This window comes from Dendrobates tinctorius, unplaced genomic scaffold, assembly GCF_039654945.1.
Source record: "Dendrobates tinctorius isolate UK_male_01 unplaced genomic scaffold, ASM3965494v1 ptg000108l, whole genome shotgun sequence".
Lineage (NCBI taxonomy): Eukaryota > Metazoa > Chordata > Amphibia > Anura > Dendrobatidae > Dendrobates > Dendrobates tinctorius.
In genome coordinates this window covers 11,997,127-12,017,154 of record NW_027361776.1, presented here as the reverse complement: position 1 = coordinate 12,017,154, position 20,028 = coordinate 11,997,127, and positions in this window count along the sequence as shown.

The window sequence follows — 20,028 nt, the reverse complement described above, 5'->3', positions numbered from 1 at the left end:
AAAGGGCTTTTTTTAATTCCGATACCGGAAGTCCCATTGACTTGAATGGGACTTCCGGTATCGGAATCGGCGATACCCGATATTTTTTTTGTATCAGGCGATACCATCCGATACGATATTTTTGGGTATCGAACGGTATCGCTCAACACTACTCGTGACATAATGTACTTCATGTTAGTGGTAAAATTTCACTGATATAACTTGCATTTAATTGTGAAAAACGGAAATATGGAAACAATTTTGAAAATATTGCAATTTTCAAACTTTGAATTTTTATGCCCTTAAAATAGAGAAATATGTGACAAAAAGTAATTACGAAATAACATTTCCCACATGTCTACTTTACATCAGCACAATTTTGGAAACAAAATTTTTTTCTATAAGGAAGTTATAAGGGTTAAAAGTTGACCAGCGATTTCTCATTTTTACAACAAAATTTACAAAACCATTTTTTTAAGGGACCACCTCACATTCAAAGTCACTTTGAGGGGTCTAGATGGCACAAAAGTGACACCATTCTAAAAACTGCACCCCTCAAGCTACTCAAAACTACATTCAAGAAGATTATTAACCCCTCAGGTGTTTCACAGGAGCAGAAGCAACGTGGAAGGAAAAAATGAACATTTAACTTTTTAGTCACAAAAATGATCTTTTAGCAACATTTTTTTATTTTCCCCAGGGTAACAGGAGAAATTGGGCCCCAAAAGTTCTTGTACAATTTGTCCTGAGTACGCTGATACCCCATATGTGGGGAGGAACCACAGTTTTGGAGCATGGCAGGGCTCAGAAGGGAAGGAGCGCCAATTGACTTTCAACCTAAAATTGGCTGAAATTGAGATCGGACGCCATGTTTTGTTTGCAGAGCCTATGATGTGCCTAAACAGTGGAAACCCCCACAAGTGACCCCATTTTGGAAACTAGACCCCCTAAGGAACTCATCTAGATGTGTGGTGAGCACTTTGAACCCCCAAGGGCTTCACAGAAGTTTATAACGCCCTGGCGTAAAAATAAAAAATCATATTTTTTCCACAAACATGATCGTTTAGTCCCCAATTTGTTATTTTCCCAAGGGTACCAGGAGAAATTGGGCTGCAAAAGTTGTAGTGCAATTTGTCCTTAGTGCGCTGATACCCCATATGTGGGGGAGAAACACTGTTTGGGCACACAGCAGGGCTCGGAAGGGAAAGAGCGCCATTTGATATTTTCAACCTAAAATTGGCTGAAATTGAAATCGAACGCCATGTTCCGTTTGGAGAACCCATGATATGCCTAAACAGTGGAAACCCCTACAAATGACACGATTTTGGAAACTAGACCCCCTAAGGAACTCATCTAGATGCGTGGTGAGCACTTTGAACCCCCAAGGGCTTCACAGAAGTTTATAACGCCCGGGCGTAAAAATAAAAAATCATATTTTTTCCACAAACATGATCGTTTAGTCCCCAATTTGCTATTTTCCCAAGGGTATCAGGAGAAATTAGACCACAAACGTTGTTGTCCAATTTGTCCTGAGTGCGCTGATACCCCATATGTGGGGGAGAAACACTGTTTGGGCACACAGCAGGGCTCGGAAGGGAAAGAGCGCCGTTTGATATTTCCAACCTAAAATTGGCTGAAATTGAAATCGGACGCCATGTTCCGTTTGGAGAACCCATGATATGCCTAAACAGTGGAAACCCCCCACAAATGACCCCATTTTGGAAACTAGACCCCCTAAGGAACTCATCTAGATGTGTGGTGAGCACCTTGAACCCCCAAGGGCTTCACAGAAATTTATAACGCCCTGGCGTAAAAATAAAAAATCATATTTTTTTCACAAACATGATCGTTTAGTCCCCAATTTGTTATTTTCCCAAGGGTATCAGGAGAAATTAGACCACAAACTTTGTTGTCCAATTTGTCCTGAGTGTGCTGATACCCCATATGTGGGGGAGAAACATTGTTTGGGCACACAGCAGGGCTTGGAAGGGAAAGAGCGCCGTTTGACATTTTCAACCTAAAATTGGCTGAAATTGAAATCGGACGCCAAGTTCCGTTTGGAGAACCCATGATATGCCTAAACAGTGGAAACCCCCCACAAGTGACCCCATTTTGGAAACTAGACCCTCTAAGGAACTCATCTAGATGTGTGGTGAGCACTTTGAACCCCCAAGGGCTTCACAGAAGTTTATAACGCCCGGGCGTAAAAATAAAAAATCATATTTATTCCACAAACATGATTGTTTAGTCCCCAATTTGTTATTTTCCCAAGGGTATCAGGAGAAATTTGACCCCAAAAGTCGTTGTCCAATTTGTCCTGAGTGCGCTGATACCCCATATGTGGGGGAGAAACACTGTTTGGGCACACGGCAGGGCTCGGAAGGGAAAGAGCGCCTTTTGACATTTTCAACCTAAAATTGGCTGAAATTAAAATCGGACGCCATGTTCCTTTTCGAGAGCCCATGATATGCCTAAACAGTAGAAACCCCTCACAAATAACCCCATTTTGGAAACTAGACCCCCTAAGGAACTTATCTAGATGTGTGGTGAGCACTTTGAACCCCCAAGTGTTTCGCTAAAGCTTATAATGCCCGGGTGTGAAAAAAAAATAATTACTTTTTTTTCCTCAAAAATGATCTCTTAGTCCCCAATTTGTTATTTTCCCAAGAGTATAAGGAGAAATCAGACCCCAAAAGCTGTTGTCCCATTTGTCCTGAGTGTGCTAATACCCCATATGTGGGGGAGAAACACTGATTGGGCACACGGCAGGGCTCAAAAGGGAAGTAATGACGTTTTGGAATGCAGACTTTGATGGAATGGTCTGCGGGCGTCATGTTCCGTTTGCAGAGCCCCTGATGTACCTAAACAGTGGCAACCCCCCTCAAGTGACCCCATTTTGGAAACTAGACCCAATAAGGAACTTATCTAGATGTGTGGTGAGCGCTTTGAACTCCCAAATGTTTCGCTAAAGCTTATAATGCCCGGGCGTGAAAAAAAAATAATAATTTTTTTTTCCTCAAAAAATGATCTCTTAGTCCCCAACATGTTATTTTCCCAAGAGTATCAGGAGAAATTGGACCCCAAAAGTCGTTGTCCAATTTGTCCTGTGTGCGCTAATACCCCATATGTGGGGGAGAAACACTGTTTGGGCAAACAGCAGGGCTCGAAAGGGAAGTAATGACGTTTTGGATTGCAGACTTTGATGGAATGGTCTGTGGGCATCAAGTTCCGTTTGCAGAGCCCCTGATGTACCTAAACAGTGGAAACCCCCCTCAAGTGACCCCATTTTGGAAACTAGACCACCTAAGGAACTTATCTAGATGTGTGGGGAGCGCTTTGAACTCCCAAATGTTTCGCTAAAGCTTATAATGCCCGGGCGTGAAAAAAAAATAATTTTTTTTTCCTCAAAAATGATCTCTTAGTCCCCAACATGTTATTTTCCCAAGAGTATCAGGAGAAATTGGACCCCAAAAGTCGTTGTCCAATTTGTCCTGTGTGCGCTAATACCCCATATGTGGGGGAGAAACACTGTTTGGGCACACAGCAGGGCTCGAAAGGGAAGTAATGACGTTTTGGATTGCAGACTTTGATGGAATGGTCTGTGGGCATCAAGTTCCGTTTGCAGAGCCCCTGATGTACCTAAACAGTGGAAACCCCCCACAAGTGACCCCATTTTGGAAACTTGACCCCCTAAGGAACTTATCTAGATGTGTGGTGAGCACTTTGAACCCCCAAGTGTTTCACTAAAGCTTATAATGCCCGGGCCTGAAAATATAAAATCCTATTTTGTTTCCACATAAATGATTTTTAGTCCCCAATTTTTAATTTTCCCAAGAGTAACAGGAGAAATTGGACCCCAAAAGACATTGTCCCATTTGACCTGAGTACTCTCGTACCCCACATGTGGGGAAAAACTGTTTAGGCACATGTCGGGGCTCGAAAGGGAAGTAGTGACGTTTTGGAATGCAGAGTTTGATGGGTCTGCTGGCGTCATGTTCCGTTTGCAGAGCCCCTGATGTGTCTAAACAGGAAAAAACCCACATGTGACATAATTTTGTATACTAGACCCCCAAAGAACAAATCTAGATGTGCCCCCAACTAAACTTTTGTAAATTAGCAGTGCATGGAGGTGTGGTACAATTTGAAGCAATCCTTCATAAACAGGCCAGGTTTTTCGGGGCAGGTGTCGCACTGGTAAATGGTGTCCTTGTGTATTCCCTTTTTGTAACACACTCGGCACCTTTTTTGCGGCTTACCTTTTCTACCAGTTGGCGGGACCACCCCCAGAAAATGCTGACCTGGTACGATACAAGCACCATTAGTGAACTATGTCACTTATCAAAGTTTGGTGGCTGTAGGATGCGAATATGGAGCTGGCGCAAAGGGGGCTTAGGGAAAAAAAAGCAAGCACGAGTGTTAATTGGTGAACTACGTCACCAATCAACGCTCGGCGGCTGCTAAATGTGCGCACGGAGGTGGCGCAAAGGGGGGTGGAGGGGGGTAAAAAGAGGGGGTAGGGGGGATTGGGGGGATGAAGCTAGATTGGGGGGATGAAGCTAGATGGGGGGGTGAAGCTAGATTGGGCAGGGATCGGGGATCAGGCAATACTTACATAAAACTAATAATACTTAATCTGTTAATGTTGATGATTATGGCTTACAGCTAGTGATGGGTGAGCACTAAAATGCTCAGTTGCTCATTGTTCGGGTCAAGCAAGTTGGAATACTCGGGTGCTCAGACAGAACAACTAGCCCCAATGTAAGTCTATGGGAGACCCGAGCATTTTTTACCGCGATCCCCCCCAGGGGTCCTTTTAGGCTCTATAAAAATCTGAAAATGATGGAAACAGTGCTCAAATGACATGAGGACATCATGGGGATCACCCCTGGAAGCATTACTGAGTCCTAGTTCATAGCTTTAAACAATGTTTTCAGAGTTTCATGCCATTGTTACCAGTGCATCAAAAAACACACCAAAATGAAACCAAAACGGATTTTGCTGGAAAATATGTTAAGGTACATCCTTTCCAGGTTAATGACTTGTATGTAAGGCAAAATAAATAACCCCAGACCAAAATGTTCTTCCCCCACATGGGCTATGTTCAGATGCAGCGTTTTTGAAGAGTTTTTCAAATTTAACATTGCTTTCCAACCAATACTAATGCATTCACTGAGAAATGTCATTGTAACCTTTAACAACCCTTGCTGGCCATGTGTTGTGTGACACATAAGGAGACACAGCTTGTTTCATTTTTGAAGGGGCTGTTAAAGTCACAGAGCCTATTTTTACAGGGGCATCAGGCAGCATTAATCTGCTTAAAGGGCCATTATTAAACAGTGTGTCTCCTAAACTGTTATAGCTCATGCAGTGAGTAGAGTTGAGCATTCCGATACCGCAAGTATCGGGTATCGGCCGATACTTGCTGTATCGGAATTCCGATACCGACATCCGATATTTTTTCAATATCGGGCATCGGAATCGGAAGTTCAAAGTTGATTGACAGCCGAAATGACGTCATCATGATGCGCGGTGTGTGCGCATCATGATGCGCCGTCATTTCGGGCCTTCCGGGGGTCTCTGCCGGCCTGCCGGGGGGCTGTGCCGGCCTGCCGGGGGGCTGTGTGGACTGCCCGGGGTCTGTACCGGTCTGCCGGGGGGCTGTGCCGGCCTGCCGGTGGTCTGTGCACCCTGTGGGGGTCTGTGCCGGCCTGCCGGGGGGCTGTGCCGGCCTGCCGGGGGGCTGTGCACCATGTGGGGGGTCTGTACCGGCCTGCCGGGGGGCTGTGCTGATGTCCGGGGGTCTGTGCAGACTACAAGTCCCATCGGGCGATGCCTGCTACCATGACAGTGATTGACACATTAGCCAATGATGGGACAGTGGTAGTCCCATCATCCGGCTAATGTGTTAAATGTTAAAAAAAAAAAATACTACATACATACTACATACATACTACATGCATACTACATACATACCACATATATACTACATGCATGCTGCATACATACTACATGCTACATGCATGCTACATACATACTACATACATACTACATGCATGCTACATACATACTACATGCTACATACATACTACATATATACTACATACATACTACATGCATGCTACATACATACTACATGCTACATGCATGCCACATACATACTACATGCTACATACATACCACATATATACTACATGCATGCTACATACATACTACATGCTACATGCATGCTACATACATACTACATGCTGCATACATACTACATACATACTACATGCTACATACATACTACATATATACTACATGCATGCTACATACATACTACATGCTACATACATACTACATACATACTACATGCATGCTACATACATACTACATGCTACATACATACTACATGCTACATACATACTATATATATACTACATGCATGCTACATACATACTACATGCTACATGCATGCTACATACATACTACATGCTACATACATACTACATACATACTACATGCATGCTACATACTACATGCTACATGCATGCCACATACATACTACATGCTACATACATACTACATACATACTACATATATACTACATGCATGCTACATACATACTACATATATACTACATGCATGCTACATACATACTACATGCTACATACATACTAAATACATACTACATGCATGCTACATACATACTACATGCTACATACATACCACATACATACTACATATATACTACATGCATGCTACATACATACTACATGCTACATACATACTACATACATACTACATGCATGTTACATACATACTACATGCTACATACATACCACATACATACTACATATATACTACATATACTACATGCATGCTACATACATACTACATGCTACATACATAATACATACATACTACATGCATGCTACATACATACTACATGCTACATACATACTACATACATGCTACATGCATGCTACATACATACTACATGCTACATACATACTACATACATGCTACATACATACTACATACATACTACATGCATGCTACATACAATACATTCATACAATACATACATAGACATACAGTACATATAACATAGAGTAACATACTTACCAATACTTGTCACATTGTTCCCCGAAGCCATTGTCTTTTACGGAATAAATATTAACATAGCAAACCACAAAAATACTAACCCATGATCCGAAGCAGTCCACGAGTGTGTCCCACGACGATCTTGGGTAGAGAACTGCAGCATCAGCTGATGCTGCCGCTCTCTACGGGCTGCAGGAATCCAATGACGGAAGGTAGGTATCCTTCCGCACTGTATTCCTCCGCCACTTAAAAAAAAAAAAGTCCCTAGTCTCACTTTATGGTAAAAGCTGTGTGGCATTCAAATTCTGACGCCATATTACCTTATGGTAGATGGCCTCGGCATTCTGGGGTCTGTCGCTGCCCTCCCTTCCTCCTGAGTGCTGTGATTGGCTGTTGAAATCGAAACAGCCAATCACAGTGCTTCTCATTGTTTCAGCCAATCGGCGCGGCTGAAACAATGATGTCCTAGGCTAGGATCGAGTACCGATGTACTCGATCCTGGATCTCGTGCCTGGCAATGCCAGGCACCGGGAAAACCCCCTGGATTGGCGCGATCGCCGATCGCATCGATCGCGCCAATCGCAGGGCACATCGGCGCTATAGCGCCGCTCTGCCCTGCCAGTATCGGTCCGGATCGGTGCTGTATTAGCACCGATCCTAAGCAGGGATCTGATACAGGCCCAGCAGGGCCTGCAGGACTGGTTGGCGCGATCGATTAGATTGGCGATCGCGCCAACCACAGGGCACAGCTGCGGTCACTCTGTGACCGCTCTATGCCCTGCTGATGACCTGGGCATGACGTGCCTGTGAGCTCCCATCCTAGGTGGTTGTCATGGTCACCAGGCAGTGCAGGAATTGGTGGATCGATGTTATCACTCGATCTCACCAATGACAGGTCACAGCAGCGATGTGACCGCTCTGTGACCTGCCCCTGACCTGCCTGTGACCTGTATGACAGCTCTGCAGGGGGTCCTCACACTGGCTGAGGATTCCCTAGAGAGCAGTCATAATCATCAACATTAAAAGAAATAGACACTTGAAATAGATCACCCTGTTTGTAATGACTCTATATAATACATGAGTCTCACTTTTTGTATTGAAGAACTGAAATAAATTAACTTTTTGAAAATATTCTAATTTTGTGAGAAGCATCTGAATATCACAGATATATGTTCTTGAAAAGATAAGGGATTTAATATTTTATCGAGTCTTTTTAAAATGATGTACCAGATGGTTTACAGTTACATAGTTAATGAACCTGGAAACTATACAACAGATCAAATTCAAATTTTTCTCATTATAATTGCAATAAAAACAAGAACAATAAAAAACACAAATATGACATTATCTAGGCACAGTAAACTAAAACTGATATTGTAGCCAAAAAGTTCAGATTCTTCTGGGTCGTGAAAACTGCAGACCAAAATATATAGTATTACAGAGCTACTTAATCTTTGCGTTTTTCTTTAGTTCTTTGTGTGTGCAGCAAAGGTGGTTAGTATAAATAAATCAATACTGACTGGCCTCCTAAACACACATTTAACTGCTAAACACACCATTGTTTAAATGTGTGTTTAAAATTGCTCAACGTTATCTAATTAAATAGTCAATCTAGCCAATCTCATGAGAATACTAACCAACATGGAATAAGTTGAGCTTGGCTTGTCACTCTTTCTAACATTCACCTATGAATGTGACCTGAAAGATAAATCATCTAATGTGAACTTCCTACCCACATACAAACAGCTTGACTATTTAACACTATTTCTTATGTTTGTCAATACCATTCCTCTTTTATGTATTAATTGTTTACTACAGTTCTTTTGTCAGACTATGTACACTACAGTTAGGTCCATATATATTTGGACAGAGACAACACTTTTCTCATTTTGGTTCTAGACATTACCACAATGAATTTTAAACAAAACAATTAAGATGCAGTTGAAGTTCAGACTTTCAGCTTTGAGGGTATCCACATTAAAATTGGATGAAGGGTTTAGGAGTTTCAGCTTCTTAACAATTTTAATGTGGATACCCTTAAATGAAAGCTGAAAGTCTGAACTTCAGCTGCATCTGAATAGTTTTACAACCAGTATATTTGTTGAACTCTCCTCTTGTTGCACTATCCCTTTCTTCACTTTTATGAGATAAGTTGCTAAGCTGTGATGAGGTGGATAATATACATTTTGAATAGCCACCTCAGCTCTACAAATTCTAGGAGCAGCTCCAACCAGAATGGCGATACCACCATTTATGAGAAAAAATAAACCCAAGGATTTTCACATCCCCAATATTGTCAGTGTTTCTGTTTGCATATAAGATTTTATGATATTCTGTAATTGTCCTTCTGATAAATGGAGGCAATTGATGGTTTTTATATGCCTCTTCAGACTAAGAAATTATTTTGATATACAGCTCTGGCAAAAATTAAGAGATCACTGCAAAATTTTCAGTTTGTCTGAGTTTTCTCTTTATAGGTATATTTTTGAGTAAAATGTAAATTGTGATATTCTTCACCAATCATTATACCAATGCCTCTACCTTGTGCCAGTCATTACACTGGTTACCCATCCACTCCAGAATCCAGTACAAACTTATTGCCCTCACCCGCAATGCACTCCATGGCTCAGCACCACCGTACATCTCCTCCCTCATCTCAGCCTACCACTCTACCCATGCCCTCTGTTCTGCTAATGACCTGAGGTTAACATCCTCAATAATCAGAACCTCCCACTCCCGTCTCCAAGACCTTTCATGTGCTGTGCCAATTCTTTGGAATGCACTACCCAGGTTAATAGGATTAATCCCCACAGTTTTAAGCATGCCCTAAAAACACTTTTTTTCAGACTGGCCTATCATCTCAATGCATTAACCTAACTATATCTGTGTGACCCATTCAAAATTTTTACCATAACCAGGCTCCTCACATCATGTTCTCTCATGGCTTGTGCATTTAATAGCCCTCTGTGTCTGTACTGTTACATTAGAGCAGTGAGACTATGGGAATCTCTGCCATATGATGTTGTAATGAGTGATTCCCTACTCAAATTTAAGAAGGGTCTGGATGCCTTTCTTGAAAAGTATAATATTACAGGTTATATACACTAGATTCCTTGATATTGCGTTGATCCAGGGAGCTAGTCTGATTGCCGTAACCCCCTGGGGCGAAGCTAATGTGAAACGCGCATCGGGGATCAGTGCTACTTTACAGGTCATATGCTCTTTCTATTTATGGTCTCATGCTAACACTATCTTATATGGGGAGAGGGGGCAGCATTTCTAATAGGTCCTAGGACCTGTATATGTCTGCACTATTGCACTTTACATTTAATGCTGGCCATCTTACGCTCTGATTTAACATTGCACACAGGTACAGGTTTATATGGGGAGTGGGGGCAACATTTCCACTAGGTCTTATGACCAGTTTATTTTAGCATTTTTGCAAAATACAGGTAATGCTGGTTACTCCATGCTCTGATCCACTCTACGTTTATAGCAATATTTTGCCATCATGATGTGGGTGTAACTTGGCAAATTGGACCAGGTCATAATTGAACACCATATATTATTATATTTTTTACTTCAGGAATATACTATGTGTTATCTCACTTTTTGAATTTTTGATGTAATATTCATGGCAGTGTTTTGCACATTTAGTGCATATCTTTTTAGGAGTGTTATTTATTCTGTATCATAGTACCATTTGTGTGGTTTGTGGATCTATATCTAGATAGCGCACATGTTCCTTGCAAATAACATATTGGATATGTATCTCTTTTTAATGTGTCTTGTATGTTGTACATGAATAAAGGCTATGTAATTTTATAGCTTAAAGCTTCCTGCACCTCATTTGATGTATAGTGTTTTGGGAAGTGCCAGTAATCTAGGCTTATTACATTAGGATATATGATTGCCATATGTGGAGTCGGGAAGGAATTTTTTTTCCCCAATGTGAAGCTTACTGTTTTGCCACATGGGTTTTTTTTGCCTTCCTCTGGATCAACATGTTAGGGCAAGTTAGGATAGGATATGGGTTGAGCTATTTGGAATTAAAGTCTTCATTCAACCTTAATAACTATGTTACTATGTTACTTAGGCCGATAACCCGTTCATACAGCATTACATGAACATTTGATTTTTACACTAAGGCTGGTCCAAACAACAAAAGCAATTGTTTCCATCCACCTTTCGTTTCTCCCCTTTTTCCTCATAGATTGTAAGCTTGTGAGCAGGGCCCTCATTCCTCTTGGTATCTCTTTTGATCTGTGTTTATTGTTATACTGTAATGTCTATTGTCTGTACAAATCCCCTCTATAATGTAAAGTGCTGTGGAATATGTTGGCGCTATAGAAATAAAATTATTATTATTATTATTATTAAATTCCTCTTTAATTCTATAAACTACTGACAACATGTCTTCGAATTTCCAAGCACTAAATTTTGTGTTTATTTTCAGAAAATGAGAAACAGTCAAAATAACAAACATAAACAGTGCTTGCAGACCTCAAATAATGCCAAGAAAACAAGTTCATAATCATTTAGAAACAACAATACTAATGTTTTAACTCAGGAAGAGTTGAGAAATCAATATTTTGTGGAATAACCATGATTTTTAATCACAGCTTTCATGCGTCTTGGCATGCTTTCCACCAGTATTTTACACTGCTTTTGGGTGACCTTATGCCACTTCTGGCCCAAAAATGTAAGCAGTTCTTCTTTGCTTGATGGCTTGTGAAGTTGTGACTATTCATCTTCCTCTTGACTTCATTCCAGAGGTTTTCAATGGGGTTCAGGTCTGGAGATTGGGCTGGCCATGACAGGGATTTGATGTGGTGGTCCTTCATCCAAACATCGATTGACCTAGCTGTGTGGCATAGCGCATTGTCCAGCTGGAAAATACAGTCCTCAGAGTTGGGGAATATTGCCTGAGCAGAAGGAATCAACTGTTTTTCCAGGATAACCGTGTATGCGGCTTGATTCATTTGTCCTTCGCAAAATTAACCTGCCCAATTCCTGCCTTCAATTCCATGGAAAAATCAGGGCGCTATGCCCACGAAACGCGCGTCAAGACGGTTTCACCTGACCTGGGGTATTACTGCATTGCACCTGGTAAGGTAATTGAATGATGCCTTCTCTGGACAGACTGCACGATAGCACTTTTGTTGTGGGCATTATGCAGGACATGTGCAATACTGTTATAGGCACTGATGTCACTATAACTTTGCCTTTTGTGGGATAATTTCTTATTGGGTCTAGGGTACTTTTAACTCTAAAGTAATATACATAGTGTAGGTATATACACTGCTCAAAAAATAAAGGAAACACTTAAACAACAGAATATAACTCCACGTAAATCAAACTTCTGTGAAATCAAACTGTCCACTTAGGAAGCAACTCTGAATGACAATCAATTTCACATGCTGTTGTGCAAATGGAATAGACAACAGATGGAAATTATTGCCAATTCTCAAGACACCCTCAATAAAGGAGTGGTTCTGCAGATGGGGACCACAGACCACATCTCAGTATCAATGCTATCTGACTGAACTTTTGGTCACTTTTGAATGTTTGTTGTGCTTAAACACTTGTGGTAGCATGAGATGGACTCAACAACCAACACAAGTGGCTTAGGTAGTGCAGCTAATCCAGGATAGCACATCAATGCGAGCTGTGGCAAGAAGGTTTGCTGTGTCTGTCAGCGTAGTGTCCAGAGGCTGGAGGCGGTACGAGATATGGAGGGGGCTGTAGGAGGGCAACAACCCAGCAGCAGGACTGCTACCTCCGCCTTTGTGCAAGGAGGAACAGGAGGAGCACTGCCAGAGCCCTGCAAAATGACCTCCAGCAGGCCACAAATGTGCAGGTGTCTGCACAAACGGTTAGAAACTGACTCCATGAGGATGGTCCAACACTGTGCAGGATGCTTGACATTTGCCACGGAACACCAGGATTGGTAAATTCGCCACTGGTGCCCTGTGCTCTTCACAGATGAAAGCAGGTTCACACTGAGCATATGTGACAGATGTGACAGAGTCTGGAGATGCCGTGGAGAGTGATTTGCTGCCCGCAACATCCTTCAGCATGACTGGTTTGGCAGTGGGTCAGTAATGGTGTGGGGTGGCATTTCTTTGGAGGGCCATACAGCCCTCCATGTTCTCACCAGAGGTAGCCTGACTGCCATTAGGTACCAAGATGAGATCCTCAGACCCCTTGTGAGACCATATGGTGGTGTGGTTGGCCCTGGGTTCCTCCTAATGCCTTACACTGCCAGACCTAATGTGGCTGAAGTGTGTCAGCAGTTCCTGCAAAATGAAGGCATTGAAGCTATGGACTGTCCCGCTCGTTCTCCAGACCTGAATCCAATTGAGCACATCTGGGACATCCTGTCTCTCTCCATCCACCAACATCATGTTGCACCACAGACTGTCCAGGAGTTGGCAGATTCTTTAGTCCAGGTCTGGGAGGAGATCCCTCAGGAGACCATCTGCTGCCTCATCAGGAGCATGCCCAGGCATTGTACAGTAGGGAGCTCATACAAGCACGTGAAGGCCACACATAATAATGAGCATTTTTTTCTTGTCATGAGGCATTTCCACTGAAGTTGGATCAGCCTGTAATTTGATTTTCCACTTTGATTTTGAGTATCAGTCCAAATCCAGACCTCCATGGGATATTCATTTTGATTTGCATTGATAATTGTTATGTTTTATTGTTCTGAACACATTCCACTAATATTCACTCTTCCCCATGCCCCCATGGGCATGGAGAAGAGTGAATATTAATTTCACTTTAATAGTGGGCAGTGTTAGCTGCAGGCGCAGGCTGCCACTAACTCTGCCCGCTATCAGGGCAGCTGAAAGAAATAATGGAGGAGAAAGCATCAGATGATGCTTCCTCTCCCATCATTTCCCCTCTGCCTCTAACAATGCAGGTGAGCGATGACATCACTTCATTGCGTACCTGCTGTGTGTCAGGCAGACGGCAGTGCAGCTGTTGATACCTGGGCAGAGCCGAGAGCAGTTGGGAACAAGGAGGAGAGGTGAGCATTGTGGGGTTTTTTTATATACAGTATATATCGTATTTTTCAGATTATAAGAGGCACATTTTTCCCTCAAATTTAGAGGCAAAATGGGGATGTGTCTTATAATACCTTACCGGTCATGGTGTTGCTGGTTCACTGCTGGAGGAGGAAAAAGTGGAAGAGAAGGTGTTCGGATGTGCGGCGCACTGCTGCAGGTGTTTGGTGCTGCGGTTGTCTGGTGCTGCGGGTATCCAGTGCTGCTGGGGCTTTGCTGACATTTTGTGAAAGGCCAGAGCCCCCGCAGTTCCATGGTTTCCTATGTGGTGGACTCAAGCAAAATAGTTGCCGGGGGCGGCGCATGTGCAGATGGAGATCTTGGCACCAAGATCTCAGAAGAATACTCCCTCATCCCAGCCTGCGGCCTGCAGCAATGCTTCACTTTTGCCTCCATCAGTGACCCTGGGACCCCACTTCACTGCAGCCACCGCTATTTTATTAAAAAAAGTTTTTTTCCTGTTTTTCTCCTCAAAATTTGGGTTTATCTTATAATTGCACAAATAGAAAAAAATGGGCTAAAAGAAGCCCTAGCCCGCTCACTAACCACAGCCACAGCACGGAACCTCGTCTGGACCCAACGATAGTTGATAGTAGACAAAAACATGAGGGGCGTTCCAGCTGATAAAATTTCTTGCTTTATTGAAAAAATTACTATTTTAATTTTTTCAATAAAGTAAGAAATTTTATCGGCTGGAATGCCCCTCATGTTTTTGTCTTTATCTTATAATTCCAGAGAAAAAAAAATATTGAAGTCAGCTCACCTTTCTGCTATGTGCAGCATCAGCTAATGCCCTGCACAGATCCAAATGAGCTTAAGGAAACATCAGTACAAAAATGGAAGGATCCAGCGATGTCGGGTGACGGTTAAAAGCCAATATTTATTATCAAAATGACATTAAAATATTCTCAGGCACATAATGTCTGGCAACACTGCATGGAAACACACATGTGTGGGAACCCCCTACCACCTTCAAGGATCATTCACCCTTCCCTTGGACTGGAATCCTGTCTTCTACAGACATTGCTGAGTTGTTATGTGCCGCTGTTGTTGATGCCAATGATTGATAAGTTTTTGCCTTTTCCTACTGAACTATCGTTCGTCCCTGTCCTACCCTTTCCAAACTCCCTATCCTGTCCTCCATCCTAACGTACCCCCGTTTCCTTACACTCCCTGCGTGGAGTATCGCTGTTGTTAATAAATTCCTGTTAACTCTTTACCTGTCTCCTGTCTGTGACGACATCCCACGTTCCTACAATTTCTACATTTGGCGTAGTTGGCAGGATGTCGTTCAATGGCGTGGAGGCGGCACATCAAGTATTTGGAGGGAGCTCTAAATCCAGTATCTCCCTAGGGGCCATGTTTAATAACCTTCCAACGTTTAATGGGAGCAACAATATGCTGTCGAGTTGGACTGAGCGTATAAGAGGGATGATGAGGATACATCCCATGACTCCGGCCTTAGAGGCGGAGGTGGCTATTATGACCCTAGATGGGGAGGCCAGGGACTCTGTCATTCTCCGGCCCTTGCAGACAAGAGACACCCTAGAAAAAGTTTTGCTCATTCTTGAGGAGACACATGGGGACTCCATGGACATAGGGGAGCTGCGTATGCACCTGTTCGGCCGGATTCAAAGAGAGGGTTAGTTGGTGACTCAGTTTATGAATGCGCTACAGGAGCTTCATACCACCATTGTTCGCAAAGACGGTGCAGGCATAGGGTCTATTGACATAGTGCTGCGAGACCAACTAGTGACGGGCCTAAGGGATGTGCTACTGAAGCAGGCTCTGTGGGAGTGCTTGAGAGTAAAACCCAGCATGACTTTCTCTGAAGTAGGGAGCGAGGCGCGCATGTGCGAGCAAGAACAGGGGGTGACAGTTCCAGTGGGGAAGGTCCGGAGTGGCGAGGTGTCCGCGACTGTGGAGACTGCATCCCAATGGGTAGAAGATTTGCATAAAGAGATACAGCAGATATGTGAAGAGTTGGCTGATTCAAAGAAAGTACCCATGGTAGCTGCAAGCCCACCTGTAAATCAACGTGAGTCTGCCCCCACCGTGAGAAGAGTGTCCCACAGAGAAGGACCCCCCACATGTTTTAACTGTGGAGAAGTAGGACACGTAGCCCGATGGTGCACTCGGAGGGGTAGGCCTATCCAGCGCTGTCCATTACACTAGGGGGCTCCGAGCCTGGGGGATGCCGCACGGAGCCTGTACTGTTAAGAAGGAGTACTAGGTCCCTCAAACATTTATTCCGCATGTCCAATCATCTGAGCAGAGAACGGTTGAGCAGTACATTGTCTGGTCAATACGGGCTCACAGGTGACCACAATGCCCGAAGCCTACTTCACCAGCATTTTACTGAAGCGATGAGGCCTGAATGGGGACCGGTTATAAAGCTCACAGCCGCTAACCAACTGCCCATCCCGGTCACAGGGGAGGTCTGGATGAATATAGTGGTCTGCGGGAAAGACTTGGAGCGAAAAAGAGTGGTGCTGACAGCTGGAGAAGCGAGTAATGAACATACTGTCAATTTAGGCATGAATGTGTTGAGAGAATTCAGAAGTCTTTTTATTAATGAGTTCCCAGATAGGTTCTTCAAGCAATGAAGTAACCACACACAACAGAGGAGGGTCTTTCAGCAAGTGATTAGGGCAGCACAAGCTCAAGAGATCTCCAGCGGTGGAAGGACACGGGGAAAAGTCATTGCTCCGACTTCAATCAACAGAGTTCTATCACCGCGTCAAACAGTGCTTACCTTGCCCGTCCAAGCATGTACCTCTCTGGAAGGTGTAGAGGTTCAGATTGAGCTGAGTAGTGCTGACCAGTTACCGCCGGGACGTTAGCTACGGTGCGTCATGGGGCTTTTGTTGTACGTTGTGTGAATTTGGGGGAAAAATACATCACACTACCCCCCAGAAGTGAAGTGGCTCACATCCTGGGTATGCCTTAAGAGTTGATATCACCACAGGCGATGCAGCTGACTGTCAAACAAGGGGATTGGATGGTGACCGTGGACACTGCTCTGTCACCCGACCCACGACATTTGAAGGAAGGACAAAAAATCCTGGAACAGATGAGAGCTTAGCTGACTGAATTCACATCACAGCAGGTAAAGCAGGTGGATGCCTTGTTGGGAACGCATCAGGATGTGTTCGCCAGACACGAGGACGATTTTGGGTGCACGATAGCAATCACACACGAGATTCCAACTGGAAGTGCTGTGCCCGTAAGGGATTGTTACCGCCAAATTCCTCCCCAAATGTACCAGGAGGTGAAAGGCATGCTGACCCAGATGCTACAGAAGGGAGTAATATGAGAGTCAGAGCCCCTCAGCTACCCTCATCGTACTGGTGCGGAAAAAAGACAGGATGTTACGTTTCTGGGTGGATTGCCAAAACTCAACGCCTGTACGGTACGGGATTCTTACCCGCTGCCGAGGATTGAGGTGTCCCTGTCCACCCTGGGAAATGCTAAATACTTTTCCACATTGGACCTCGCCAGTGGCTACTGGCAAGTACCGATGTCCAAGCAAGATTGAGCCAAGACAGCCTTTATACTCCCAATGGGGTTATTCAAGTTTGATCGGTTGCCATTCGGCCAATCCAACACTCCAGGTACGTTGCAGCGACTTATGGAGAGGTGTTTGTTAGATTTGAACTTCGAGGCCATTCTGATCTCTCTGGACGATATCATTGTCTTCACTCCCTCATTTGAAGAACATCTTTGGAGACTAGAACAGATGTTGAGTTGTCTACAACAGCATGGTCTAAAAGTGAAGCCGCAAAAGGGTCATCTGTTTCAAACTCAAATTGAGTATCTGGGACACATTGTCTCTGCAGAAGGAGTGAGACCACCTTGTGAAAAGATTGCTGTGGTGCAAGATTGGCCTACCCCGAAGTCCGTGAAAGACATGCGGGCCTTCTTAGGAATCACGGGATATTTCAGACATTTTGTAAAGAACTTTACTCGCACCGTGAACCGGCTGCTGGAATTATTGAAGGGGGTACCATCTAGTGCTAGAATCAGGACTGTACAATGGGGCGAGCGACAAAAGGAAGCAATTCAAGCTCTGAAATTGGCCTTGACAGAGACACTGGTGCTAGCCTATACCAACTTTACACAGCCGTGCATTCTTCATACGGATGGAAGTTTGCAAATGCTTGGAGCAGTGCTGTCCCAGATTCAGAAAGGAGAAGAGCGAGTCATCGCTCATACCAGTCGATCTCTCCATGATTCAGAGAAGAACCGAGATAACTACAGTTCTTTCAAGCTGGAGTTCTTGGTGTTAGTGTGGGCCATGACGGAGAAATTTTTTGATTATCTGTCCGGTTCAGAAGTTCACGTGCGTATGGATAACAATCCATTGGCTCACCTGGAAAGAGGAAAACTTGGGGCACTGGAACCATGCTGGGTAGCTCGGATGGCGAAGTTTCGTTATAAAATCACCTACAAAGAAGGAGCCGAGAATACCCATGCAGATACCTTGTCTCGAGTGAACTGCCGGGAACCAGGGCTTAACTGTGATGAGGAATTGGAGACTGAAGAGGTTCCAAGATTCAGAGACTCTTCCAGGACGATGGCAGCCACACTGGAGCAATTACCGACAAAGTCTCGTGTGTGTCTACTGGGACAATCCCATGATGAGTTGATCTGGGTACAGCAGGAAGACGAAGAACTGGCTCAATTGAGAAGGTGTGTGTCATCCAAACAACTGACCCAACAGCAAGAAAGAGATGCTTTGTCCCCTGGTACCTTGCAGATGCTGAGGCAGTGGGAAAGGCTACAGCTGCGTGAAGGATTCTGAAGGGGAAAGTTCTACTGCCGCAAGATCTGGGTGTCACCTGGCAGACAGTGATCCCTGAAGCACTACTGGCCAAGTAGCTACAGAGGCCCACGAGAGAGGAGCTCACTTCGGACCAGAAAAGACCTTTCAGTGGCTGCAACGACTATTTAACCATCCTCAGTTAAAAGCTGTCATGGATGAAATCTGTCAACTATGTCGGAGCTGCGAGTTGGCCAAGCCACCTGAACAACGGTCCCTCATACAGGCCATAGTGACATCTGCTCCTCTAGAGTTGCTAATGATAGACTATCTGACCATTGGCCCAGCGCATCAGGGATATGAGCACTGCTATTAGGCGCCGAGGTTCTCCCACTGCACAGGGGGAATCTCAAGCCATGTCATCTGCGGTCTCCCATTCCTCTACGGCCACAGAGGTTCCTGCTCAGCAGAGACATCAGCCCCAGCATCTTGCCCATGCTAATGTTAGGCATCTGGTTGCTACTCCAGACTCAGCTATTGTACCATGCATGACTCAGTGGCGAGCAGACGCTCCTGGGACTAAGTCCTGCTTTTCTCCGACTGAGCATGCCCGTGGGACGACCTCTCAATGGAGGTCGGAGGTTACATACTCAGGTCCTATTGCAGCTCGGATTGGGCCATCAGGAAGGTCCCAGAAGGCTGTGTCTATGAAAGGATTGCACGACCGCACGGCCATGCGCTAATATAGAAAAAGATTAGATCATCTGGAGTGAGTGTAGTATGCATGTATGAATGTCTCTGGTGAATGACTCATTAAGAAAACCCTACCCTTGGTACACATGTGTTGTGCAGCCTAGCCTGTTAAGCGCCCAGGCCTAGGTGTAGGTAGAGACAGAGTCAGAGACTGGCATCAGTGTCCACCGGTGGCTCTACACGCCACGGTGCACTTGCTCGACACTCCACCATAGTCAGCGTCTATAGTGGCGTCCACAGGTGCGACGCCATGTGCTCAGAAGGTCTAGAGGGACTCTGACCCCCATGTCCTTGGGACAGAGTTCTGTGACCGCATTGTTGATTTCTATGGATTTTGCCACACTATGGTGTGGCCCGTCTTAATTGTCTGTGGCC